The 27,425-nt window shown below is 55.8% G+C and overlaps 1 protein-coding gene across 1 annotated transcript in view; it reads right to left on the bottom strand.

Annotated features, from left to right (window-relative positions):
* The window catches only part of ZMIZ1 (zinc finger MIZ-type containing 1), a 155,441-nt gene extending 148,113 nt beyond the window's left edge, over window positions 1-7,328 (bottom strand). Inside the window, exon 1 of the mRNA XM_040976029.1 lies at window positions 7,205-7,328. The gene's annotated coding sequence lies outside the window, so the exon portion shown is untranslated. The remainder of the gene's footprint in view (window positions 1-7,204) is intronic.
* Between the last annotated feature and the right edge of the window lie 20,097 nt (window positions 7,329-27,425).

Below are 27,425 nucleotides of genomic sequence, written 5' to 3'. Positions count from 1 at the left end.
ATGGGGCAAGGAGGACAGGCCTCTGTGTATGACCCCCAGAGTCTGTCACAAAACACTGTGCCTGCCACTTGCACCGGGGCCTGGCCTGCCTGTAAGCTGGGGGCGTTAAGTGCTTCCACCCTCCAGGAGCTGAGACCTGGACTGCACCCAGAAATTTCACTGCTAAGTAATGTGAGAGGTGGGGTGTCTGGGTGAGAGGTCAGGGCATGGGGTGGCCAATGCACCTGAGAGGGCTCCAGAGCCTGGGTCTGCTGCATGTTGGGCAAGGCTGGGGCATGAGCTAGGCACAGAGCAGGCACTCAGGGGCCCCAAAGTTCCCTGGTGCATGGGTGGGCTGATGGCCTGAGTAAGGCCTGGGTAGCCATGGGTGCCTCGTGAAGCTGGAGAAGGCCTTTCAGTTCAGCCTTAGAATTAAGACTTCATTCCTGATGACAGAAGGAAGCCGGGAGAGCTGGAAAAAATGACTGGGAGACAGGAAGAGGGGGAGGCAATTAGGGTAGGGAGCCCCAGATCCAGGGGTAGATAAAGCAATCAACTAGTTAACTGTCAGACCCACGGAGGATGAACCAGGCGTCTCCTTGCTGTCTCTAGAAGACTTAGCTGTTGACTCAGGACCCTGGGGAGCAGAGGCTCTTCCCTCCAGGAAGCCCTGATGTGGGTGGGGGTGGGGGGAACTGTAGGCCACCAGCAGCTCAGCTCTGTCCCCTGCTAACCTTCGTCCTCTGTCAGCAGTGCCTCCATCAATACACCATGCAATGCATTGGAATGGCCATCTCCCTAGGGCTGCAGCTAGGGGCGGGGCTCCTTCCATCCTCCGTCCCCCCCTTTAAGGAAGAGATTTCCAGGGAGCAGAGCAGGATGGAGAGCGGTGAGGGGCAGTGCAGGACATAGAGGTCTCAACAGGGATGTCCAGACCCCTCCCATTAGCAAGGGGAAGGACAAGAGGATGCTGGGGCAGGGGGAACTAGGCTTTGAGGGGACAGAAAAAAGAGTCATGGAAGGAAGTAGAGTGCCCAAAGCCCAACAGCAGCAGCAGCCCCTGAGCCAAGCAAGAGTTCAGAGATCTTAGAAGTGGGGCCAGGGCACTCAGAGTGGCCAGTGTCCCGGATGGCCCAGGAAGAGGGCCCAGGAGGCAGTGACTGTCTGGATGGCAGTAGGACTGTCCTATGCATGCACACACACCTGCTGAGCCACTGATTGGGACCAATTCTCTGGTTTTCTGCAGCTTTCATGTCCAAGTGGGATGTGAGGGCGCTCGTGCTTAATTTCCTTCCCTGGAACATGGAGCGTATGACAGACCCTCCTGGTATGTGGCTGCCAGTGGGGTGGAACCTTGGGCTGGATGAAACAGGGGCCACAGTCAATACTGCAGCTCCCTGCACAGGTCTTACTCCAAGTCTCCGCTAACACGTTCCTAGCACTGGCTGTACCAGACATTCTTCTATGCAGTCCCCTTTGTGGTGGGTACCACGATCATGCCCAGTTTCAGATGAGGAAACCAAGGCATGCAGGAATGAGGCTTGGGCTCCTCCTTCAGCTGGGTGAATGCAGAACTCAGAAAACACTTCTACTCCCACTGAGCTGCCTACAAAGTCAGCCAGTTGACTAGCCAAGATGCTGGTAAGTATCATCATAGTGACCCAGGACAGGGAAGGGACATGCGCACGGACAGGGTGGGCCTCTCTGCAGGTTCATGGGGGAGGGAATGAGAGTTCCTCTGACACTGGCATCATTCCCTCCTGTTCCACAGACATCATAGTGATTGACTGGTGAGGGGTGGGACTTCAGGGTCTGGTTACCCAGCAGGAGAAAGGAAAGCTCCACAATGCATACCTGCCTGGGGAGGATGTCGGAGGGAGCCTACTCCAGACTTGGCACATTGTGCACCCTGCCTCAAGGCATTCTTGCAACACCAGGTGAGATGATGCTGCCCATTTCAGAGACGAGAACACAGTGGCTCAGACATGGGTAGAGATCTGAACTCGTCCTCTTGGTCGCCTGTGTAACCGGATGAGCAAGCAGTACGAGGCAGGAGGCTGCACTGTACTTGTCTGGGTCAGGCCAGGGGCAGGCCGAGAGTTAAGCATCGGATAACCCCCAGGAGGTGGGGCTCATGGGCCCTTCTCTTAGTACCCAGGCAACCTAGAAGAAACTGTGGAAGCTCCAGGAGGTGGCCCAAGCAGCCCGGAGGGAGGGCAGTTAGCTTCCAGGTACTGCACCCACAGATTGAAGAGGAGGAGAGAGGCTGGAGGGTTTGGGCAGTGGCCCAAGGCTCTGCTACCTGCAGGGCAGGTGACCTGGCAAAACTCTTCCTCAGACCTAACGCCTCTCTGGCCCCACAAGGAGTTGCACGCACTCAGCTCTCAAAGCAATTAGCTTCCAGCACCTACGAGAAAGGTCGCTGCAGGGGCCCCTGGAAGCCTGGCCTGGTTATTTTTAGCCCCATTTTCAAGAGAGCCCAGCACTCCTCCCACCAGGTAAATGTCAGCACCACGGGCAGACCCAGCTAATTAAAGCTGCTGGGGCACAGGAGTGAGGTGGTGTGTTGCCACTGCCTCCCTTGACTCAACAGCAAACACTAGCTGGTTCCACTGAGGAGCCTAACCAAAAGCCTGGATCCTTGGTTCGTGTCCCAGCTAGGCTTCTATCTGCTGTGACTCTTGTTTTTGCCTCCATGAGCCCCTCCTTGATGTGTGGAGGCTGAGATGAGTCAGGGTGGGGCTGTGGCTGCCATCCTGCCATGAGCTGGCTGCTGGATTATTCCAGAAAATAATTCTGGGCTTCCCTAGCAGGAGCCTGTGCCAGCGGCCCGGAGCTGACCGCTGCGCACACTGCCTGGGGCAGAGAGAAGTGGGAGGGGACAGGGTAGGTTGTGCAACATTAGGTACTCGGTGTCCAAGACTCCCATGGCTGTGACCCTGCTGATGACAGCAAGGCAAGAGAGAGAGGCTGCTGTGGATCTGCAGTGGTTCAGCAAACGTATACTGGGCTGAGCCTAGGGCTGTGGAGAACAGCCACTCCCCTGAGGGCACCGGGCATCCTCAGTGCCCACAGCAGTTTGCAAGCCTGACGCTGTCATGAGTGGCCCTTGGCATGGAGGCTAAGCCAGCCATACCCTTGGGAGGACTCATCTCATGGACCTAGGGAGAAGGAAAGTGAAGCCTACCCTAGAAAACCCAGCCTTAGGCCCTTGGGTGGGCCTGCCCCAGGCCCCCAAAAAACCACAAGTCCTGGCCCAACTCTCTGTAGCCAGAGAGAAGGCCTGGGCTCAGCATCCATGGCCAAATGTCCACCAACTCCCCAAGCTCTCTCTTGTTTAGAATCCTGGTACCTGTTCACAGCTCCTGGAAGACTAACTCTTCCACTGGTGTGCAACCCCCCTACTCCACCTCCCAGAGGCTAAAAGGCACCTGCCCCCTGTTCCTGCTGGTACAGAGATCAACCCTCCTGGCTTTCATAGGATGTTCAGTAGGTTGCTGAGATTCAAGGACTCGTTCTACCCCCAGCTGATGCAAGGAATGGATTACTCAGCAAGCATACAAAGACCTGGGAGTGCCCAACTGACCTAGTGGCAAAACATTATGGCATCACAGCCACAGCTCTGTACCTCTGGGTAAATCACCTTATCTCTGTGTGCTTCAAGTGTGCCCATCTGCACAACAGGACAGTCCCGTTCCCTGGGTTCTTGGTGCCCTGGAAGACTATGGCTGGTGACCCCTGACCCAACTCTTTGGTTTTACAGACCAACAGACAACAGATCAGAGAGGGGGCAGTAATTTGACCAAGGTCACCCAATAGGCCTCCAGTGACCCAGGGCTTGGATGCAAGTCCTACTTGGAGGGCCCACCAGGACAACAGCCCTGCTCTGCTGATGCAGCCAGGAAAGAGCAAGCAGTGGGCCACAGGTTCTTTCTGCTCCAGGCCTGGGACAGGGTGCAGGGTATAGGGCAGGTTTTGAAGGGCTTCAGCCTGCAAACAAACAGCCTCAGGGCCAGGGAGGGGAGGGGGAGTCTGCATTCTCAGCTGGCACTGTCGACTTGACAGGCATGCTACATGTGGACCCTGGAATCCCAGTTCTGCAGGACCATGGGCTGGGTTGCAGCCAGTGCTGCTGGGAGCTGGGCTGGGTCAGTCCTCAACCCACGTGCGTAATCCTGGAAGCCTGCTGACAGACACTGGTGGCAGGAGGCCACACTCCCTGCCGGGGGAGAGGACTGTGGCCTTCGCCCCTGGCGGCCACTCACAGGGCTTGGAGCAACAGCTGCCTGAGATGGCCGTACGGGAAACTCAAGTTCAGCCCCATCCCAATCCCAGCACGCTCTTATCTGCTTCTTGGATGACTGTGCAGCCCCACACCCGTGTGCCCACTGGGCACTGGGGATAGCCTGGTGCTCATATGCATGTGGTGTCCACTTTTGGGCACACACCACAAAGTGGCTGGTCCACTGCCGGGTGCTACCATGCAGGTATGCACCATGGATTGCAGCAAGCTAGCCTCATAGTCCCTTTACCTTGCAGAAGAGAAAATAGGGCACAGAGAGGGTAAGTCACTAATCTGTGGCCACAAAGAAAGGCATGGCGATGTGCCCAGATATGGAATTATGGCAGCGGCTGCTCCCCCAGTCACCAATGGTGTGCCTTGTTCAAATGTGGGGACAGTAGGGCATATCCCTGACAAAGTACCCTCTTCTGTGACCAGCAAAGACTGGCTATTATGGCCTGGGCTAACTGGGGCCTTCTCACGACACCTGGTGTGGAGCTCATCCCACCTTAAGCATCTCACACATCTGTCCCACTGACTGTGTGAACTAAGCCATGCTACTTGCAAGGATGGACAGGCCTGGGGACTTACCTACTCCAGCTGTCTGGACCTCCAGGGCCCAAGAGGCACCTCTCGTGGGCCGTGGGCTGCAGCCTCTACAAAAAGTAGCAATGTGAGTCTGTCCCAGGGGCTAGCACTGCCACTACCACAAGTATGACATGGGCTTGACCATAGCCTAGAAGCTTGGGGTGGGAATGGCGTTTCTGAGCCTCTATTTTCCTATCTGGTAAATGGGAATAGGTTGCACCAGATACCAAATGCTAGGTGTAAAAGGTAAGTGTAGTTGCTGCAGGAGAGAGAGGTGGGGGCCCAGAGAATTGTAACATGCAGGAATGAGTCTGCCAGGCACCAACAAGCAGGCTGGCAAGAGGCAGTCCAGCAGAACTCTCTGCCCAGAACAGAGCACACTCCTTTAGGCCCCACCACGGATAAGCCTGACAGATCACAAAAACACAGAAAAGCCAGGCCACCAAGGGATGCAGGGACAGGTTGGGAGGTTGGCAGGGGTGGGTCAGGGGAGCCCTGACTGCCACCGAGTGACTGGGCAATAGGGAAACTGCATCCTGCCCTCGCCCAGGCATCTGTCCCTGGAATGTAAGACAAGCTGGATGCTGATCCCATGGAGCCTCCTGTGGCAAGGAGGAGGGCATCCTCATGCTCCTGGCAGCTGATGTTCCCAACAGTGAAGGAGACATGTCCAGCATTTCTGGGCCGGCAAGAAACAGGTGGAGCCCACACAGGTACTTCACCCTCTCTCGGCTCCCCTTCACGGGTAGGTGCACAGGATCCCACACTTAGAAGGACCCCATTCTGCTGTCGCCATCCTCATTTACTAACAGGATCACATTCTCAACCAAGTAGCTGATCCCAATTCCGGGAGACTGTGTGTCTACACTGCACAAGCATGTGTGTGTGCAGGGTGCATGGGCACAGCTCAGCCTGTGAGTTGAGGAAGTCCCAGGCCCAGGTACACACATGAAGATGCTTGTGTGTATATCTGTACTTGAAGGGAGAACCTTAGGCCCAGAAAGGCCATCTAAGTTCTCTTCATACTCAGGACAACTGTGGATGTCTCCGAGATATTGTGGGCTGCAACCTGCACCTACCTCCTCCAAGGAGCCTTCCAGGATCCCCCACCACATCACAGTCACTGTCCTAACCAGGTACCATCACTCCCTACCCCCAGCAGCCATTGCAAACTCTGTCCATTTCTCAGCCTTCTTCTCACCCACCAGGAGAGGGACAGCCTACTGGTCCCCCTGCATCCAGTCAAGGCCCCTCTGTGTCAGCCACAGGGGTCAGGCTAAAGCACACACCCATGATAGCACTCCCTGACTTAGAACCCTCAGTAGCTCACCAGTACCCAATCCAGACAGCTGGGGCCCTTTACAATCCTCTAGAATCACTCCTGATAACTAGAATTTCTGTGTAGAGAGGGAGATGGGCTGGAGGAGGCTGGAGGAGGCTGGAAACGCAGTCAGAGTGGCATGATCCCCTGGCCAACATCCTTCCCATCCTGCCATGCTTTCCCACCTACCAGCTACTCCTCAATTCTGGGCCAGCTCCCCTGCACGCCCCCCTTAGTCTCTGAAGCCTGTGCACCTTGCTGTCGCACGGCTAGCTCTATCAGGACACTCTTCCTTTCCCTTGCATCACATTACCTATGTTGTAAGTCAGGCACATTTAGTGCCAAATACAGACTTGGGGACACAAGGTGGGGATAGAAAGAGAGCTTTGTCCAGCAACATCATTCCTCTAGAGGGTACGCCAGGGACCACTGAGGAGGAACCCTGGGGGACAGGTCTGGTTGGAGCCACTTCAAATTCACCTGGACCAAGAGTGGCCACTACTCTTACAAATGCCTCTCCCTTAGCCTTGAGACTGAACAATACTGATGACACTTATGGTCACAGAATGGGCAGAGTGGCCAGGAGTCCAGGGGCTGGCATGCTGGAGAACAAGGACCCCAGCTCACAGTGTCCCAGGCTCAGCAGGTGTATGCAAGTTCCCACCTGACTGTACATTGGTGGTGAGGACAGGCTTGTCATGAACACATATGTCAGTAACTGTGGAGTACTCAGTACAGTATTTGGTGGCCAGCCCCGAGCTCATAGCATCATGGGTACTGTGGTCAGGCTAGATGGCCAACACCAATGCCTGTCAGTGCTGGGAGGACAGACACGGTGACCCGAGGTCACACGCGAGTTAGCATCAGAGTAAAACCAGATGTCCTAGGACCAGGTCAGGGTCCTATCCACCCTTTGCAGAGAAGAGAATGCCAAAACACAAGCAGAAACGGAGAGCTCCGGCCCGCACCCTCTCAGCTCTCTGGATCTGAGACAGCACATGCTTCTGCCCTGGCAGCAGGTCCCTCCCACTTACCTGCTCACACCTCTGTCAGTGGGCCAGGACTTGAAACTGTGGAGGGTTCCAGGAAAGGAGGCTGCTGGGTGAAGAAGGCAGCTGCCCAGTAGCCTGGGTACAGCCCAGCCCCACTGGTGTAAGTCCTGCAAAGATAGAAAAGGGGTCAGTGAGCTCCACACCCTGACCCTGGGAGCAGCCCCTGCCTCTCCCGCTTGCCTAGGACCCCCATCTAGCCAAATCCAGGGAGCTGGCTCGCCCAAGTGGAGTTATGCTGGAGATGGGGTGTACTCTCCATCTCTCCCCCTAAATGTGACCTGTCAGGCCCCAGAGGCAGCCTTGGACAACAGCAAGAGCCACACTGGCAGTGCCCATGGCTGGCCTCCCAGACCTCTGAGCTTGCCTCCCCACTCATCTCGGTCTCTTCAGGTTCTAGTGGCCTTCGAACCATGGCCCTGAAGCTTCTGGGCACCCTTCCCGACCTGCCTTTCCCTGTCTTTATCCGTTGTACTTGGACCCAGCTGACTGTGTCTCCCCTAGCTTTCTGCAGGTCAGTCTCTCTCTGGATGAAATTCCTAGACACCAGAATTGAGTATGTTTTCAATCTCCATGCCCTTAGCTTGTTAGCGAGGGCCAAAGACTGCTTGGTGGAGGCAAGAATGAATGGCACAGTGATGATGCTGAGTGAGCAGAACAGAAACACCTCAAAACCAGAAAGTCCACAGGTACCTCCAGGACCTCCCCATGTCCTGGCCCTGGGAGGTTCTAGAATATGGGGGCCAGGTTGCTAAAGCACATTCAGATGAAGAAGAAACACTTTCTCCCACCATCCTACAGGGAGAGGGAGGAAAGGCCTGGGTGGAGCAGAACCCATGGTCCCCTGGGCTTGCCCCTGTCCTGAACCATCAGAGACAGACAGCTCCTAGGAAGAGCAGAGAGGGTCCCCAGGGGAGGTCATATTCTGAGCAGTGCCACTCTGTGTGACAGCTCTGCCTTCCCCAGGCTGCAGGTCATTGTGTGGGTCTCCTGAACATGGCTGCTGGGGTGCACATTGGCACCCCCACATCTGAGAACAGCTGGCAAGCATCTCTTACTCAGATGCATTTGTTCATGCAAAGGCACACACCAGAATGTTCCCAACAACACAGTCCATATTCACCAAGAAACAAAGCTTCCCAAATGGCTTTCGCCTACAGAGCGGTCATAGCAGTGAGCCCACACAGTGCATTACCTGCTCCCCCTCCAGCATTAAGAAGAAACGCTATGAAACTGCAGCCAACCACATGAATACATCTGGTAAACTTAGTGTTGACACAAAAAAGCTAGACACAGCTGAAAGCACTCTAAAGACACCCATTTTCCTAAAGGTCAAGAAGAGGCAAACCTAGGCTTACAGCAGACTCCATATGATCACGGAGTCTTTGCAACTTTCTCTGCATCCTCAGTCTGGTCTGGATCCAGAGGATCCTGTCAGAGTGGTGCCTGGGGAGTTACAGAGAGGAGGCCTCGAGGAGCCCTGCCTCCAGTGTATTCCATCAGAAGACAGAGAGGGGCTGAGGCCGCCCAGAACATGGGGGCGTCCATGTACACAGGTGAACAAGCATGGTTACTGGGAAGCAATGCATGGAGCCACCCATGTAAGAAACACCACCCTCCTGCATGAATGTCACACTTCAATAGAAAGAAAAAAACAAACCCTTCCAGTTATCCACCCAGGCACTGGCTCCACGCACCTGCCTGCACACACCAGTGCCCCCCTCATGTCTCTGCACCTAGGGTGCCCACCCCTTTCTATCATGTCCCCAGACAACTTCCCTGATCCCTTCCGTGACCTTCAGGGCCTCGTCCACACAGAGGCTTCTTGGTCAGGGGCAGGCTGCTCCCCTCTTTCTGTCCAGGGTTGAGCCCCCCATAGCTGGACTGGGATGCTCAGAGCAGGCTGCAGCAGATGAGGGACATAGTAGTCATATGGCAGGTGCAATACCAGCCCCAGCCTGGGCAGCAGTCCCCCAGGGGGCCCAGGCTCAGGGCACAGGGCTGAGGTTGGGGGATACACTGGCAGCCAACAGGGTGGGTGGGAGGGACTCATGGGCTCCCCACTCTGCAGTGGCTGATGACATCAGTAGACAATGCACTCCCCCTCCTCCCCTCATAATTACCTGTGAAAACAAACCCGGCAGACTGGCAGTCACACAGCATGCACCTTCTGCTACTAACACACGCTGTTTGTGAGGACCAGGAAGCATTGCCGTGGCAGACAGCCCCACCCACCCGTGTGACTCAGCCATACCCACAGCCTCCAGGGGGGTACCCGATCCCCTTAGTGTTCCTCTGGACCTCATCTTTGCAATTCCAATTATGTCCCAAATGGAGGTGCAGCCCCTAGGGAAGCCCCCTGAAACCTCAGTTTCTCCTCCTTTCAGTTGAAAGACCTGGGCTACTCAGGGATCTTCAATGAGTCACAGCTTTTTGCTCCTACAGAGTCCAAGCCCTTGATAGGCCAGCGTCTTCCTCAGAGTCCCCAGTGCCAGCCACAGTGCCTGTCAGCAGCAGGTGGCTACAGCCCCCTTGGTGTGCCCGTCACCTGCCTGCCTTCTGTCTCAGGCATGCTGTGCCAAAGAGAGGAAGCTCCTGGCCCAACAGAGGCACAGATAAACCCAAGTGGCCAGCCTGGGAAAGGAAGGCCCTGGGGACTCCATTCTGTGCCGCAGCAGACAAAACTACACAGCGCACAAGTGCAGCCAAGCAGGCTGTGGGCTGACCTCAGAAGGGACTCAGATTTGGAATATCTGCTGTGTCCTGGGATACTGAGGTGCCTGGTCCCCAGAGGTGTGCAAGCACAGGGAAGCAGCTGTGGGGGCTGTAGGTGCTGTTAGCATCAGAAGGCACTGGACACTGTATTTGCTAAACTCTGGTATGGAGTCACCTTGCTCAGTTGGTCAAAATCACTGCTTCCAGGTTTGTCCCCTGACGGTGGGAGGCCAGGGCCCCCCCAGGTGACCTGCACCTGGAAACTTTGGGGAAAGCCCTGGGCAGACGATTGCCCAGCTCCCTCTGGGATCAGAGATGAGTAATCCCAGATGCTCCACGCCCCCTCCACCCTGCCCAGGTCCTCCCATCCTGGAGACACTTGGTGACCAGGTGGGTGGTGACAAAGGAAGGACGTTCTCAGTCCCTGGTGATAGCACCAACAGCTCCTTCCTAGACCACGCAGGGCACCCCTGCCAAAGCCATCCAGAAAAGCTCAGCCTCCTAGGGGGTGCAAAGCTGCCAGCAGCTCAGCCACTGCTCAGTAAGGCTGTGGGGGGGAGCAATTATTTTGCTCATAGCCAAGGTACTGGCTTTTACCCACCTTTTCCTCCCTCCTCCTTCCCTCCCTCCTACCCACCTTCACACACACACACACACACACACACACACACACACACACACACACGCACACACGCACACACACTTGGCCCTGGCCAAGATGCCTAGGCTGGCTTTGAACCTGCCCCCTACCCCCATCCTCAGCCTCCAGATAGCTCTGACTGGCTCAGCCCCCACCCTTGGAGTGCATTTCCAACACTTAAATCATTTAGCCTGCTAAACCGGAGACGGCAAAATGGGTGCTATTTCTTAAAAACATACAGAGAGCGTATTAAATTATTGATAGCCATTAAACAGGGGGAAAAAATTAAACAGCTCTCAGCTCTTATCAATCATTCATGCAGTTTCCACTGGGGTGTTTTCTGGAGTGATCACTCAGGCAGTCCGGGGAACCAGTACCTGCTGGCAAGAAAGCGGAGCTGGGTAGACATTGGGGGGGGGGGAGGGTTCTGCCAACAATCTCCCCCAGCACCCGAAACGGGGAGGAGGCTGCAGCGAGGAGGGAGCAGGATCAGGGGTTGGCTTCTCCATGTGCCATTGCCTGCCCTCTTCCTGGTATCATGAACAAAAAGAGACTCCAGCACCACCCGATGAAACCCAGGTTACTTTTACTGAGTGCCTGCTACTATATATCAGACCTGCAGGTTGCACAGACAAACTTGTTCTCTTTCGGAGGGAGAGTCCCTTGCAGGGAGAAAACGACATGACACAGCCAGAGGTGGAGGGTGGTGGGCAGCGGGCAGCCTGGGCCGAGAAGAATGTCACTGGAAAAGTTACATGTGCGTCACTTTTTGGATAGGAAGAATAGACCACACAGAAAGTGAGGGGGGACAGCCCGAGGCGAAGGCAGGCAGCTGTGCATGTGTCTCAGCGCCCTTCCTGTCAACCACAGCCCTGCCTGTCTTGACTGGCAGCTGTTGGTCATGCCAAGTTGGAGGCTTGAGGCCTGGCAGTAGAGTACGGAGCAGGCTGTGACTTCAGCCTCTTCTGAAAGCTCTAGTCAAACCCAGGCCAGGCCAGGCCAGAGGAGGGACACACAGGGGGACAAGCACCGCCCTACCCACCCCACATTCCAGGTGTGGACAAGCAGCAGGAGGGGTGGAGTTCACCCCATCTGCCCGGCAAGGCGGCAGTGACTCCATCTCCACCCCCCACACACGGCAGATCCATTTCCTGGCTCTGACTCAGGACACCTAAGCCAGTGTGACGCAGACCACAGCGGCTGTGGGGCCAAGACGCTGCTGGTCTCGCCGCCACAGGCGGGCCTGGCAGAGCAGCCCAGGGTCTTTGCTGCCGCTGAGCTGTGCCAAGAATGCGGCACCAGGTCTGTGGGAGCCAGCAGACATCTGACACCATCTGCCTTAACTCCCAAGGACCATGCACAAGTGGGGCCATTTGAGGCTCCCAGGGAGGGGAGAGGTCAGGCCAGGCTGTTGCGAGTAACAAAGAAACCTGGGGGACCAGGCATGCCTTCTTGGAGCCCCAGACCCTGTTCCAGCACCTAGAGGGTCTCTTCATTCTCCAACACCTCTTAAGAGGTTTCGGTTGCTTGGAGCTCCGGCTCGAGTTGGGAGTCAAGAGCCAGGGGAGCCGAAAGCCAGGAGCCAGGAACCGGGAGCTGGGAGCCGGGAGGAGGCCCTGCCAAGTGTTGATCGGGCTCTAGCCAGAGAAAGCTGCAGTCTGAGGGAAACATTCTGGGGAGAGTGCCTGTTTACCACCAACGCCTGGGACTGTCAGGAAATAATCAGAAGAGAGGAAATTTGCAAAGTTGTGAAAGATACAAAGGAACCCCAGCCCCCTCCCACCCTGCCCTCCCAACCTAGAATGCAGGTGATTGACCTTGGGGAATCTGGTGCTTGGCTTGGAGGAGATGCCCCAGACAGCCAGGGAGGGTGGGCTGAATGGAGTGTGTGCCAGGACTGGGAGATGGGTCCCTGGGCTGCATACCCGTGCCCTCTGCCACCACTCTTCCTGTCTGAGACATGAATGCCCGATCCCTACCAGCCCTTGTGGGTCTTACAATCTGCAGCCTGTCCAACTGTATCCTGCCAAGAACAGAGTCCCCAAAGCCAAGTCCGGCCCCTCTGCTCGGCTCACCTGAAGCCTGGCAGTGCCAATGGAGCTGAGCGGGCTGAAGTGATGAGCCAGCCCCCTGCCTCCCAGGCTCACATCAATGGCATGTGGCTCTGCTGGCTCCTTGTCACCCCTCACCTGAATTGCTACCTGTCACCCCTTCCTCGTCTAGCCCAACCTCCCCATGTGCATAAGGCCTGGGACAGAACTGAGATCTCATGGTGGCATCAATGTTAGAGAAGATCTGCTGTCCAGCAGAAGAAACTGAATGGGCACGTGACCCTCCCTACCGAATCCCAAAACACACCAAAGACCAGCCCTGACTTCCACCTCCAGGTTTCCAAGTCCTTCCCCACATGTTCACCCTTCTAGAAGTCTCTCTGATCCCCCACACTCCAGCCATGCCATGATGGCTGGACCTCCCTTGAGCTTTCATGTCCCAAGCCCTTTTCATATGCTCTCAGGTTTTCTTTCTTGGGGTCCCACCCTAGCTTCCCACAACTGCTGCAGCATTTGATATATTAGACTGAACTAAATTGTGTACCAAACTAAATTAAGGGGCATCATGAACACCCTTTGGGGGGACCCCCTCAACAGAGAGAGGTCAGACAAGGGCCTCTAGCCTTGCAACTGCACTCAAATCAACGCCCCAGCCCTCCCCTCCAGTCCACAACCCAGAACTGATCCTTCCTCGTGGGCTCAGCTGCACTGCCAGTCCCTGGGGAGCAGGTGAGACAGTCTTGGCCCAGTGTAAATGAGACTGTATTCTTGGGGCTCCCCGAGCCAAGGGAAAGGGCAGGCTTGGGAATTTCCAGGCAAAGGGCAGCAAAAACTGGCCACAAATGAATCATTAACTTTCGAGTCGAGTGCTCAGAGGAGCTGGTGCCAAGGTCTTGGGCTCTGGCCTGTGTGGGCCACTTGGCCTTCCCTGGCTCAGGCCTGTGGACAGCATCCCCGCCCCCTCTCCCTGCTGTTGCCCCTGCCAGCCATCTGCTTCATACCCTATGGCCACTGGTCACCAAGAGCCAGGCCAAAGTAGCCCAGATGTCTTCTGGGAGAGAACTGGCTGTAAACTTGGCCTCCCTGCTTTGGTTCTTCTGGAATGCTTCCTCTTTCAGCACACTCCCTCCTCTCTGCCCTGCAAGTGCAGAGCTCCAACTTCATGCCAGGGCTCCATCCACCCTACTGGCAGCGGGCCTTTGCCTTCCCCTTTAGACCCTGGTGGCCAGCACGAAGCAGGTATAGCTGGGGAGCCTGTATGTGCTGGACACTGCCCCTAGCTTCTGCATGGAGCCACAAGGATAGTCCTAGGGCCAGTGGTGGGGTGAACACTCCTCACCTGGCTCAGGTGAGGTAGCATGTTCCCTTCTAGGCCTCCTCTCAAAGTGGCCAATCCAGCTGCCATGTGTCCCAAAAGAAGTGGTAGGAGGTTAGGGAAGGCAGGGGACCCAGGTGACTGCCGGGACACAGTGCCCTGAACCCTAGGAGATGGATTCTCAGTAGTTACCAGACATTAGTTCCTACCGCTTTGGGTCCCAAGGCAACATTGGGCAGCTGGGGACCCCAAGACAGCTCTCCTGAGCCAGGTCTTGGGTGGGCCTGCTGGGCCTGAAGGGTGCACACAGAAGACAGCTCATGAATGCCCAGTCCTCTGATGTCCCAGAAGAACACCACTCAGCATGCCTGTGCCTGGGGCTCCAGGCTGAGCAGCCACCTGCACTGCAGCAACTGGCTGGCGGTGACAGTCACACACACCACCAGGCTGTTGGCTGTGCTAAATACACCTTTCTCTGAATCCTTCTGCTGCACCACTTGGTGCATATCAGCCTGATGAAAAGATGAATGATGTAAGGTGCAAAGAAATGCAAAAGATGAAGGAAACTGCACCTGCAACAGAACAGGGACTTCAGATGCAGGCACCTGCCCTGCCACACCTGTGCACAGAGCTACAGCAGGTGCTGTGGGTGGCATCCCATCCCCTCCACTCTATCCCCAACCCCTTTCTCATCTGATCCTCCAAACAACCTAGGAGACGACAACAACTGAGAATGACTAGCTGTGACAGATGAGGAAACCGAGGCCTCATGCAAGAAACAGCAGGACTTCTCTAGCCATTTATGTGCCCCTTTACTTCTCACAGTAACCCCGGTGGGTACTGCTGCCAACCCCACTGATGCTGTGGGCAAGCACTGAGGATGGCAGGGTGGAGAGAGCCACTCAGCACCATTCTGCAGGTGGCAGAACCTGATTCTCACCCAAGTTGCTTCCCTGGCATAAGGCTTTTCCTAAGGCCTGGCACAGATTTAGGGTGGGCTTACAGATGTGGCAGGGAGAAGCAGATGCAGTTTGGGAGCAGAATTGAGGCCAGGCACCCTTCTCCCCATCTCAGCCTCCCCTCCCCACACCCCAGGGATAGGATTTAGGCCAGATGAGACCCCCCTTCTACTTCTGCAGGACTTCTGAGCCAGGTCATCCTAACGGCAACGACAGAGTCAGACTGACGAGCCCAAGGACCAAGCTTAGGCACTGTGTGTGTGTGTGTGTGTGTGTGTGTGTGCCTACGTGTGTGCATGAGTGTGTGATGCATACAGCATGCCTCACAGAAGACAGGCCAAGATGGCAGCTGCAAAGCCCATGCATGCTACACATGCGCTCCATCATGCCTCTGACATGGACGCCTGAGCACACACTCCCAAGTGGGGTATGCATGCAGGGGGGTGTTGACACACATCTACTCCCAAGAGTCCCAGGCAGATAAAAGGGTGGGGCTGCCCATGGCAGGCAGACAGGCACACATGTGTGGATGCCTAGGCACATGGTCATGCCGCTGCATGAGCCAAGAACAACACCTGCTGTGTGCGACACTGACACAGGGATGGCCTTGAATGTGCTCAGAGCACATGGGTCAGGTGTGCACAAACATGCACCTCCACAAGCCAGGCCAGAAGCACAGGCAAGGGGAGCAGGTGGGCTGCCAGCCATCTGCAGAGCTGTGGGAGGTGCCTCTGCCACTCTGCTGACGTTGTTAGGCCCATCCACAACAGCTCCATCCATCAAGAAGTCGCCTGCTGCAGGCGTTCCCATCCGTCCCCAGGATACAGTGCTTAGAAGGAATTCACAGCCCTGGCCTTGCATCTGTGTGTATGCAGGTTTGGCAGAGTGAAGCAGAGCTGACAGTTGCCACCCTTGGCCCCTGTCCCCGGGCCCTGCCTCCCTCTGGCCCTTCTTACTCCTTAGCCTGGGAACAATGAGTGAGTCCAGGAGCCATCCGCCTTAGCTCAAAAAGCTTCTCCTAGGACCCAGCACATCCTATGACTTGGGTGCCTACAGGATGTGAGTGAGGACAGGAATGGCCCGGTTGTCAGCAGGCCTGGAGTTATACTCAACCCCCTTGGGTGAGTCCCTGGCTGCCTCTTCCCCTCCCTGCCTCCCATCCCCGGTCTGAGAAGTGGAGTCCGGAGCACATGCTCTCCCGGGACTGCTGTTGCTAGTGAGGAGCAGCTGGCTGCCTGCAGAGCAGACCTTCTATGGGTGCTGATTAATCCTGGCGATTCATAATGCAGCCATCTGTGTGTCCCGGTGGGGCCGGCATGTGCAAACAGGGGCTCTAGGCCCCAGAGATGACATGATAGGTCCTGGGGTAGGCCGGAGACACACGGCCTGAGAGCAGAGCTAAGCGACTACACTGTAGATACTGTATGGGCAGATGCTGGGAGGAGAGACAGGCAGGCAGGCAGGCAGGCAGACAGACGATGTAAGGCAGGCTCACCAGACAGCAAACAATAGGCCATTACCCTGCGCCAAGGATCTTGGGCAGAGCTCTCTGCGCCTGCCTCTGGCCAGCCTGGCTCCAAGCAGCCTGCAAGACAGTGAGTGTTTCTGATGCTCCCCAGTTCTGTTCTTCCACAGCCCCATGGGACTCGGTGCACCACTGACATTACAGGCCCCTGGAAGGCTCTTTCTTGGTGCACACACGTGTCCCACTTCACACACATTATGCCCTGCGGCTGCTCCAGCCAACTCACATGTGCAGTTCCATATAATGGTGGAATGAGTGCTGGTGGGCCCAAAGAACCTGCATCTTGAGCCCAGTGAGCCTCATGAGACCCCATGTGGCATGCATGCCTATTTCACAGATGAGGAAACTGAGGCACTGGGAGATGGAATGAAGGAACTTGCCAAAAGCCACCTGACCAGGAACTGAGTGAAACGCAAAGCAGGCTGTCTGCCTCATCCATAAAGCTACATAAAGACCCTAAATGGGTGAACAGAGCAGGGACTAAATGAATGGAGGAAGCTGAAATGCCAGGATCCACCAAATGCTCTGAGCTATCTTGGCAACTGCAGGATGAAACGGCCAGAAGATGAGGGCATGGACAATGGCTAGTATTGAATGGCTCTGTGACCTCAGGCAGGTCTCTCGACAACCCTGGGCCACAATTCCCTCACCACGAAGGCCAAGGGGACTCCCCAGGGCATAGGTGGAGAGATAGAACATGAGAAAAGGCCATGACCGGTGCTGCATACACAGCAGCCAGGATTTCCAGCCCACAGGCCACATGCCCACTCCATGGGGACAATCCATGTACCAAGTGAGGCACTGATACCACCATGTCCATCCAGGAAAGACTAGGATACTGGGTCATTGGCATGCTGTCTTTGAATAAGGCATTATTACATGGACTGTTGCCAGTCCCCCTGTGGGGTCAGCCCTGATAGCATAGTGGCCATTTCTATCATGCTTGGGGCTTGGTGCTCACTCTGTGTCCAGCCCTGGTTGGCCTCAGTAGAGAGGAGAGGGAGAGATACACAGAGGCTTCTTCCCTATAGCATTGGACACTGCCCTGCACAGCCTGCCATGTGGCTCTGGACAGCTAAGGACTGCCCATGGTGCACGCACCTGCCAAGTGCCAACAGGAACCTCCTAGCTCCAACACCTCCAGCCCAACCCTGGAGATGTAATGCAGCTGGGATCTAGCTGCAGGCTTGGGGGAGGGGGAGGCTTCTGTGCAACAAAACCCTGGGTGTCACCAACCTTCTTTCCCACATCCATGGCAGAAATAAACAATCGATTCCCCCTCTTCTCATAAGATCCTGAATGTCTTCAAAATAACTCCCATGTGGATGCACAGAGAGCGAGACAGAACCTGCAGCATTTGCCACTCCTGACAGTGGGGCAACAATGCCCCTGGGATCGGCCAGGCCCAGCAACAGAAAGGCTTTGTCTCACTCCCCAGTGGGCACATAGCAGTTTGGCTCGGGCCACATGTGGACGCTGCCTTTGGGAGCTGTAATGATGACACCTGGAGCACCTGGAGTGCGGGATCTGGTCTGACCACCAAACCTTTGTGTTTGTCTCCTGGGCCCCAGGAGAGGACTTCCCAGGGACCCTCCTTGTTCTGTAGGGCAATGGTTATGTCTGTGTTCTCAGAAGCTGTACCCCACCCCCTGCTATGAAGGAACAGAAGCCAGTGCTTGAGGGAAGGGTCTCTGTGGAGCTGGCAGAGCCCTGAGATCACCTAGCATTATTCCGGTTTTGTCACTTCCTCTTGCCATCTTGGCTGCCACACTGGCTTAATGTTGTTCTTGAACTCTTCACAATGTTTGCTCAAATACGTTTGTTTAAGAAAAATTGACTAGGAGCAGCTGAAATAAAATTCACTTCACTCAGACCTGGAGTAGAACTTAAACATAAAAACATATGCAAGGAAGGGGTCGGTGCTGTGGCCCAGTGGGTTCAGCCACCACCTGCAATATCACCAGCAACCCGTACAGGAGTACCAGTTTGAGTCCTGGGAACTTCTGCTCCGGCTCCCTGCTAACATACCTGGGAAAGCAGCAGAGGATGGCCCAAGTGCTTGGGCTCCTGCACCCATGCAATACACTGAGTTCTCGCCTTCAGCCTGGCCCAGCCTCGGCTACCACAGTCCTATGGGGAGTAAACTAACGGATGGAAAAAATCTCTGTGAGTTTGTCACTCCGCTTTTCAAATAAATAAATGTTATACAAGAACAGACAACAGCAGTGCCAGGCAGCCTGTCCTTGCCCATCGGCTACAGTAGAGGACCCCTTCCTAAGCTAGATACAGGTGGCAGCCCTGAATGGTTTAAAGGCCCCTGCTTTGGGGAGCACAAGCCTAGCTCAGAGTTGCTTGCTTGCAAGACCTGAGGTGCAGGCAGTGGTGCCCTGTTGCACAGATGACACACAGCCCTGGGGCCAAAGTCATGCAGCAGCAACAGCAGCGAGTGGCCAAGCCGGGCACCTGCAGGAGTCTCCATTCCCCTCCTGGCTGCTGTCGCCGCCTTTGTGTCACAGCAGTCACTTCTGCAGAGTGGAATCACTGTGACCCATGGTGGGTGCGGTAGCGCTTACACCGAGGTTAACAACTGTGATTTAAAAGGTCATTTGTCTTAATTTTCAGGAATCCACGTCTCAGGGAGGAGATAAGTAACACGCCGGGCGCAGGAAGCTAGTCTTTTAGAAAATATTTATAGCATTTCAAGACAGTTTGGTGGCAATTGGATACAACATCTGCTATTTTCCTCACTTTGTACCGCAGCGCTAAAACCCATAGCAGTGCAAACTCACACAACAACACACGCACACAAACACAAGGCCCTCCCATAACATACAACAGCCACCACCCCAGCAGCACACAAAGGAGACCAAATCCCAGGGCCGACTGGAAACCAAACGTGACCCCAGAGTGTTACACTTTTTACGTGTATTTGAAAAGCATAGTCTCAGAGAGAGAGAGAGAGAGAGAGCTTCCAACTGCTGGTTCACTCCCCAGTGGCCACAATAGCCAAAGCTGAGCAGATCCGAAGCCAGGAGCCAGGAGTCTCCTTTGGGTCTCTCACATATACCACCACGTGATCAGAAGGGCAGTCCTCAAGGCCAGTGTGAAAGTAGTGGACTCTAGGGTACAGGATACCCAAACCTGAGTCCAAGAGATGCTGGCTCTCACAGCAACAGAAGTGAAAGCAGTCTCCCTGGATTCCTGGAAGGGTGAGCCTCCTCCATCCAGGTGCTAAGCTAAGGGCTCCCCATGTTACCTCCACCCTGGGAGCTTAGTGACTTCTATACCCCCATTTTGCAGATAGGAAAGCAGAGGCTTTAGTAAACCATGAGAGCATGGATGGCGAGCTGGTCCCACTCACCATGGGGTGACCATGATATTGTATGTGGCCTCTTCACATGCTCCTGCTCCCAGTGCCCTCCCCGCATGTGCCTCCACAGCCCTCCCTCTGGGCCTTGCTTCACTCTCTCCACACCAAATATCCAACAAGCCAAGGGCAGCCAGGAACTCCAGCCTCTGAGGTGGGAACTCCAAGGCCTGGAGAGGGGAAGGTACATGCTCAGGGTCATGACACCAGCCAGTGACAAAACCACGAACTGGGAAAACTTCCCACACCTGTCATTGCTGCCTCCATCCTCCACAGCCCAGACCAGGCACGCAAGGGCCAGCTGCCCCGACACAAGAAGAAATTCACCTGGCTAAGAACCAGGTTTGACACCCACACCCAGGATGCCTCTGACCCAACCGTGCCCCAACCTTCCCAGCGTCACTCCAACATGCCTCCCTCATCACCCCCCCATCCCCCACCTCGGGCAGCCAGGCTGCAGGCCAGGCCCACCCAACCCATGCCTGCCTGCAAACCAGGGCACCACAAGGTCCTCATCCATGATGCACTGGGACAAAACCCCAAGCTAGGCCCTAACGGAAGTGCCCGCCCACACGGCCCAGCTCCAGGCTGGCAGGGAGCCCTAGGGAGTAGGGCCAGCCCAGTCTGCCCAGGGCCTGGTGCGCCCCTGTGGCCTCACCCCTGGGCTTTCCTCCCCTCCGGGATGTCAACAGACACAGCAAACCTGCATGCCCAGGAGAGCTGCACAACCCACTCCCCACTACCCTTCCATTCCTGGATCCTGCTCAGCACCACCCCACTCCACGGACTCCTTCCGCTACCACGCCAGGTATCCAGTCCAAAAGCCAAGGGCTTGGCTGCTCCCCTTCGCCAAGCCATCTGCCACTTGCATGGCATACCCCACCCCCACCCCTGTGGGTTGATCTGCCGGCTTCTCGCAGCTCCTTGCCTAGGTGAGGGCAACGGCCCCTTGCTGGCCTCCCACTCTCACTTCCCTCCTGCTCGTTCGCAGCCCTACAATAAAGCTTCTCCTGGTGACAGCCTGTTTACCCAGCCCCAGCTTCCGCATGGACCACCTGCCCTGTGCCTCTGGCACTGCCTGTTCCATCTCCTCCCCATCACTACTGTGCAGTGGGTTCCATCCTCAGGCACCAAGTACAGTCCTTTCCCAGGCCCTCTGCACCTGCCATTCCCTCTGTCCCCTTCCCACATCATGGCTGGTTCTTCTCAAGTGCACCAGTCTACAGGTCCTTCTCAAGTGCACCAGTCTAAACTACATGACCCCTGGCCACCCAGTCCCTCCATCCAGCATCCCTCACTGTTTCCTGTCATTGCACGGCCTACAAGCTGATGACGATTCACAAGGACACCTGCTCTGTCCGATGACATCGCCCCAAGAGAGTCCACAGCAGCTGGTGAGGCTGGCCTCCTGCTTCCTTCAGGGACCACGACAGTGGCTGGGCCAAATTGGAAGCTCAGTGTTTGTTGAATACATACATGAGTAACTACTGGTGATTTCACTGGTATGCCTCCACACTCCCCACTCCAGCTAGATGAGAAGGCTTCCACTCCATGGGGGAGGAGGCTGAGGTACACAGACTCAATACAGCCAGCACAGGCTGCGTGGAGTCCAGGACAAGGCTCCACCAGCTACCACACTAGCTCTGCCTCCAGCCAGATAGTGGAAGGTGCAGAAGTTTAGGGAGCTAGAAAATTCATGGAAGTTCTGTGGCTCTGCTATTTCTGTGAAAAATCACCTTGTTCTGGGCTCTGGATAGCCTCCCTGGGGCAATGGGACCACCCTCCCTATGTTCCCCTCCAAGCCAGGTCCTGCTTTCTAGAAGGTGCTAGAATACACTGGCCCAGTCTGAGATCCATGGAAAGGGGGAGGGAGAGGGTGCAGGTGAGGCAGGAGGAGGGGGCTGAGCCAAATTCAGGTCATGCTGCTGCACCCACAGCCCTCAGAGGGCTAAAAATAACCGTGTTTACACACTTTCCAGAACCCGGCCTACTGCCTCGGCCAGGGTTCAGGGACGCCACTACGATCCACGCGCCCCACTGTGCACCTTCTGCCTAGGCCAGGGGAGGCTGGGCTGGTACAGGCCAAGGGCCAGCCAGGGCTTTCTGGCTTTGCCACCTTGGGAGTTTACAGAGGGAGGGAGGGAGGCAGAGAAGGCTGAGCAAGCTGGGTTTCCAGGCGGGAAGAGCTTGCTGCTGGGATACAACTCCCCTGGGAAGGGGATGGGTCCTAAGCCACCTGTGGGCCTCCTCATGCCAGGAGGAGGCTGGGAGTAGACCGGAAGCCCAACTCGCTGTGTGACTGGAGCAGTCCGCTTCCCCTCTGCGGCGTGCAGCTACTGCCCCATGTTGTGGCAACTGAGGACCAACCACTGATTGACAGCTGCTCCCCCAGTGAATCTCCCAGAGAGAGAAAAAGAGAGAGAGAGTGTGTGCTGGGGGGTGTTGGGAAGAGAGGGAGCATTTGAGAAATGGAACTAATCCTCGGAGCTCCAGGACTGTCTTCATGCCAGATGATAGGGCACACCTACCAGGAGGGCCATGCCTGTCTCGCTCCCCACCTCCAGCCCTGGTTCACCCAGCTGGACTTTAACACGAGGGTCAGGTGCCAGGTGCTGGCCTTCAGAGCACCTCTCCCTCTGGACAAACAGGCTCTCCTCTTAGGGTGCAGGTGTCATGTGTGGGGCTGTACCAATAAGAAACACACAATGCTGGCAGAGGTCTTGGCACACTGGCTGGGCACCGTCCCTGGGCAGGCCATGTCCAGCGCAGCCCAGCCCCCTCCTGACCTAATAGCCCCTCTGATAACACCATCCAGGCATTCTGCCGGCTCCCCTGCACTGGCCGTTCCCTCTGCCACTCACATCCTTGCCTCATAGGCTGGCAGGCAGATCTCCCACTTGCCCTGGGGGACTGATGAGTGTCCCCTTGTTCACCAGAAGGGGCTTGACCCTTGGACTTTCATGGTGGGCTTCTCTCCAGTCCCTTCTGCAGAGCCCTCCAGGAAGCTGCTCTCAGTATCAGCCTTGTCCTTCTGAGGGTCTGGTCCCCTGGCGACACCTTGGGGGCCCAGCACCTGTGACTCTTGCTAGCCCTGCTGACAGGCACCCAGAGGTGCTGGTGTGCTCCACCGCACTCAAGAATCCACTTTCATGGGACCACTCCAGCCACTGTGCTCTGTGACCAGTGGCCCTCTCTCCTCAGCCACAACATTCTTCAGGATGCTCACAGATGCCCTCCCTCTGCACTGCTCCTCATCTCCGAATTAGTTCTCATCAGCCCCATGTCAGGACTCATGCCAGGGCGTGCCTGGTGGCAGCCAAGGCCCTTCACAAGGTAACTGAGCCCTGATTAGCTCCTAGGTCTTGCTTCCTACGCATCCAGGCTTCATGCTCCCAGGCCACTTTCTACTGAGCATTCCCTAATTCATCCTTTAGACTGTAGCTCAGACATCTCTTCCTGGATGCCCTCCCCCAGCTGGCTGACCTAAGCTGCCCTCTGGGAGCTCCACATAGTAGGGGGTCGCCTGTCTGGCTCACTGCATGGACAAGCCCTAGGCTCCTGGGATTGGGCTAGAGACAGCCACTCTGGGACTAATCCAAGGTTGTTATGAAACACAGGCAGACCAATTAGAGTTCCTATCAGGTGGACACGATAGGGTGAGCCGGCAGGTGATGTTCAGAGGGGTTGGAGACCAGTTCAAGTCACCCAGCAGGTGTGACAGCACCCATGCTGCCAGGACCAAGTTGGTATGATGTTCCTCCCCACCTCTTAGACAGGACCTCTGGGTGGGAAGATGGGGCTATCTGTACTTTCAAGTACACCTGCAGGCACTGCACCCTGCAGCTCTGTGCCTCTTCCCACTCCCTCAGGAGCAGCTCTGGGCTTGGGGGACACCTCCAACCCAGAGGAAACAGGGGAGCCCAAGAGGAGTCTGACTCAGGTAGCCAGGAATCAATCCTAGAGCTCCCCAGAGCCTCAAGGGGAAAGGAGCATCTCAAATGCACCCTGGGGGTGGGCTGAGAGGGCCAGGAGCATCCCCTGGCCTGAAGGTATCAAGTCTCCATGACCTGGGAAGTCAGAACTGCGAGCCATCCAACACCAATACACGCCAGTCCCAGACCTTCCCAGCGGACTCAGGGCAGACAGGTTGTACCAGGTCACATCAGAACAACCTCCACCTTACCTCCCAGGGGTCCTCCCAGCCTGCTCCCCAGCAGGGCATGGTCAGAAATACTCAAACGTTAGCTCTCTGCCCAGCTGCCACCTGCAGCCACCCTTCCGGTCAGACCCTGGGAGCCTCGCAGACCCCACCTCTGCCCAAGTCCCTCATGCCAGAATCGTTTTACTGATATGTGACACCTGGGTCTACTCACTCCTGGCTAGTGATCATTAACCCCTGGACAATGACAATGACCTCAGAGGCCAGGTCTCATTCCCACGCCCACCTCCTCTGCACGTGCGCAAAGGCCCATGGTTGATCGGATGCTCAGCAGCAGCTCGGAGATCCTGCATTTGGGGTTTCAGGTCTCCCCTCTCCACTCTGTTGCTGCCCTGCCATGAGTCTGACCACTGTCCAAGTGTGAACTCACTTGTGCTCACACGAGCCCTTAGGCAGGTGGTTCTTATTACTGTCCTATTTACCAAATGAGGAAAGTGAGGTGCCAAGTGCTTGAAGGGTTCCCCCAAGATGGGTGAGCCATGACAGCTGGGATTCTGAGCCCAGCAGCCTGGCTCCACAGCATACAGAGCAACCCACAAACACACTGCTTCCACTGCAGCTCAGGACTAACCTGGCCAACTCCCTACTTGGCCATCAACTCCAGGGTACCCAGGGCCTGGGACCACACAACTCCCAAAGCATACACGTCCACACAAGGTCGGCCACTCTTCCATGTCCTCTGGCCCTTGACCCTTACATAGAAATGACCACTTCCATACTCTATGCTCCTATGAGCCCTTAGGCTCCCGTTCTCTGTAGAGCAAGGCCAAATGGAGTGACCCTCAGCACCGGGTAAGGCCTCTGGCTCTGCTCAACCACACAGGCCTGAGAAGTCCTTAGCATGGAGGTGGCGCAGAAGGGTTGCAGTATGGCTTAGTTGTGGCCCTTCCAGCAGCATCTCCTCCTTCTCACCTCCCCCGTACCTTACACCACAACGGGGAGTGGGTAGGTGGGGCTGTTAGTGTCCACAAAGCCCACAGACAGGGCCACGGGACCACATATGTAGTGAGCACAAAAGCCCAAAGTGACAGAAATTGATAAAAACTTCACCGCGCTGCTGACACCCCATATATCAAAGGCCCCAAATCTCATTCTCTGCTTGCCTCCTGTTTCTATCAGAGCTTGCCAGCTGCACATTTATTGAGAAGTTTGTGATCTGACAGGCACTGTATTACTAACATTAATGATGCATCAGTCTCTAGAATTACTGGGGAAACAGTCCAATTGATTTTATTATCATCTCCAGTTCTTCACATCCCAGTCCAGGCGGCTTGCTACCAGGATTGTGAGTAAGCAGCCACACAAATAAACAAAGGCTGCAAAGGCCAGAGCTAACCCCAGGCAGGAGAACCCGGGCTGGACCTGGGACACCCTCCACCCCTACTACCCTCGGAAACAGCCCAAGCAGAAATAGCAGGTGGTCTATGATGGCTGACCTGGCCAGACCTCCCATTCAAGTAAGCAGAAATAGCCAGTGATATCATTTGTCATGTGCCCCCAGCTGAAGCAGGGAGCAGACTCCAGCAAGAACCCACCTGCAGGTCCAGGCCACATCCATACCTGGGTTCATTCCCGCAGCAAGCCACCCTGCTGGCTCTCTCGGGGGCTGGCAAGGCTGACCACTGAACATGGTCTCCCTTGGGTGCTGCCCCAAAGCTCTGTGCTTATGCTATTCCCTCTGCCAACAGGTGTTCTACTCTCACCCTCACCTCTCTGTATTCCTGTCAGGCACTCTGCTCCTCTTTCTTAGCACTTACTGTAATTTGCAAAGATATCATCTATTGTCTTGCTTACACATTTCCCCCCCTATGGCTACTGGCACCAGGAAGCTCATCTGTCCTGGAGCTGTCCAGTCCCCAGAGCCTGGGAGGTGACCCGCAACGCTGCAGGCTCCCCCAGGTTCAATGGATCCAATTATTATGCAACCCTGGGTTTAGAAGTACTCAGGAGGGGCTGGAACCTCACTCATATCAGAGCACCTAGTTCAAGACCCAGTTCCTCCATTTTTAACACAGCTCCTGCTAAGGCACCTGGGAAAGCAGCTGAAGATGGCTCAAGTGTTTGTGCTCCTGCAGGTACATGGGAGACCCAGATGGGAGCTCTAGGCTCCTGGTTTCTACCTGGATGCTCTCTCTCTCAGATAAGAAGTGCTCAAGCAAACAGTAGTCTCAGAGCTGAGGTCGCACTTCTCACTCCTGACCGCCACCCACCCTCGGAGCTCTGCTCCTGTTTCTCCCCTGCAGAGCCATCCTGACACTTGTTCTTCTCTCTCACCCAGGAACCTTTGAGAGCAGCAGGGCTGGGCTTGAGGTCAGCCCAGGAAACAGGTTCAAATTCTGGCCCTGCCTACTATGCAAAGCAGGGAACCACAGTAGAGTTCTGCCTGCTGGATTTCTATGCGAGATGGGGGTGTAAACCCCTGGGTCCCTTTCTCAGGACCAGGTCCCTGAGCTGTAAGGCAGCAGCACCTGCAAGTTGCTGCTGTCGGCAGATGGTCCAAACTGACCATGGAGACTGAGACTTGGGGATTCCATCAAGTCCCCAGATGGGGATCTGACAAAGGCTCAAGTAGCCACCACTGTTTTCTGGCCAAAAGAGTCCCGGGCATTAAGACCATTAGGTTCTCCCCTCCTCTCCCTCCGGGCTTGCCACCCCGCTCTTCTTGTGGTATCACTGGTTAAGGTGTTAAAGGAGAAGACAGATGCGGTGGGTCTGTCCTCAGTGGTCAGAAAAGGCATTTTCATCTAACAAGAGACCAATGGGTGCCTGCAAAGGCCAAAGGGTCAGGCTACACCAAGCAGGCTGTGCACCAAGGTCTCACTGGGAACCGCAGAGGAGGGGAATGGGGACTAGGGTTCCTGTGAGCAGTCTCCTCCATGCTGGGCAGTCGTCTTGCAGTCCCATGGCAGCAGATGTGACCTAACAAACAGTAGTCTCTCCCAGAGAAGGATGGCCCAAATGTGATATAGTCACGAGCATGTAGCGCATGGTCTGCCTGGTGGGGAACGCTAACCACACCCTTTTGTTCCCACTTTACAGTCATACAAGTGGAGGTGCTGGAGGGGAGGTGTAATGCCCCAGGCCCCACAGGAGGAGGGCGTGGACATCAATGGTGTCCTGGAGGGCACGGGAACAGCCCCTGCCACCGAGGGTCCCAGGCCTCTGACTACCACCCTGCTTCCCCAGTAGGTCGGTGAAATCCACGGATACCTTGCACTTGTGCAAAATTCCCCAGTGTGCAGGAAAGGACAGGACCAACAGACACGTCTCCCATCGCCTGCACCTCATATCACTTTTGAAATGACCAGGGCCATAAGCACTCCCCATTTCCTGCCCAAAGAACCTAAGTCCACCTGCTAGCAGGTGTGAGGTTCAGATTCCGGGTCCCCTCAGCCTGGGCAGCTGGCCCCAGTCT

The sequence above is a fragment of the Ochotona curzoniae genome, unplaced genomic scaffold (genome assembly GCF_017591425.1).
Source record: "Ochotona curzoniae isolate NIBS_2020 unplaced genomic scaffold, NIBS_Ocur_1.0 contig_2692, whole genome shotgun sequence".
NCBI classification, from domain to species: domain Eukaryota; kingdom Metazoa; phylum Chordata; class Mammalia; order Lagomorpha; family Ochotonidae; genus Ochotona; species Ochotona curzoniae.
Note: the sequence above shows the minus strand (reverse complement) of the source record. Positions and strands in the feature narration are given on the sequence as shown.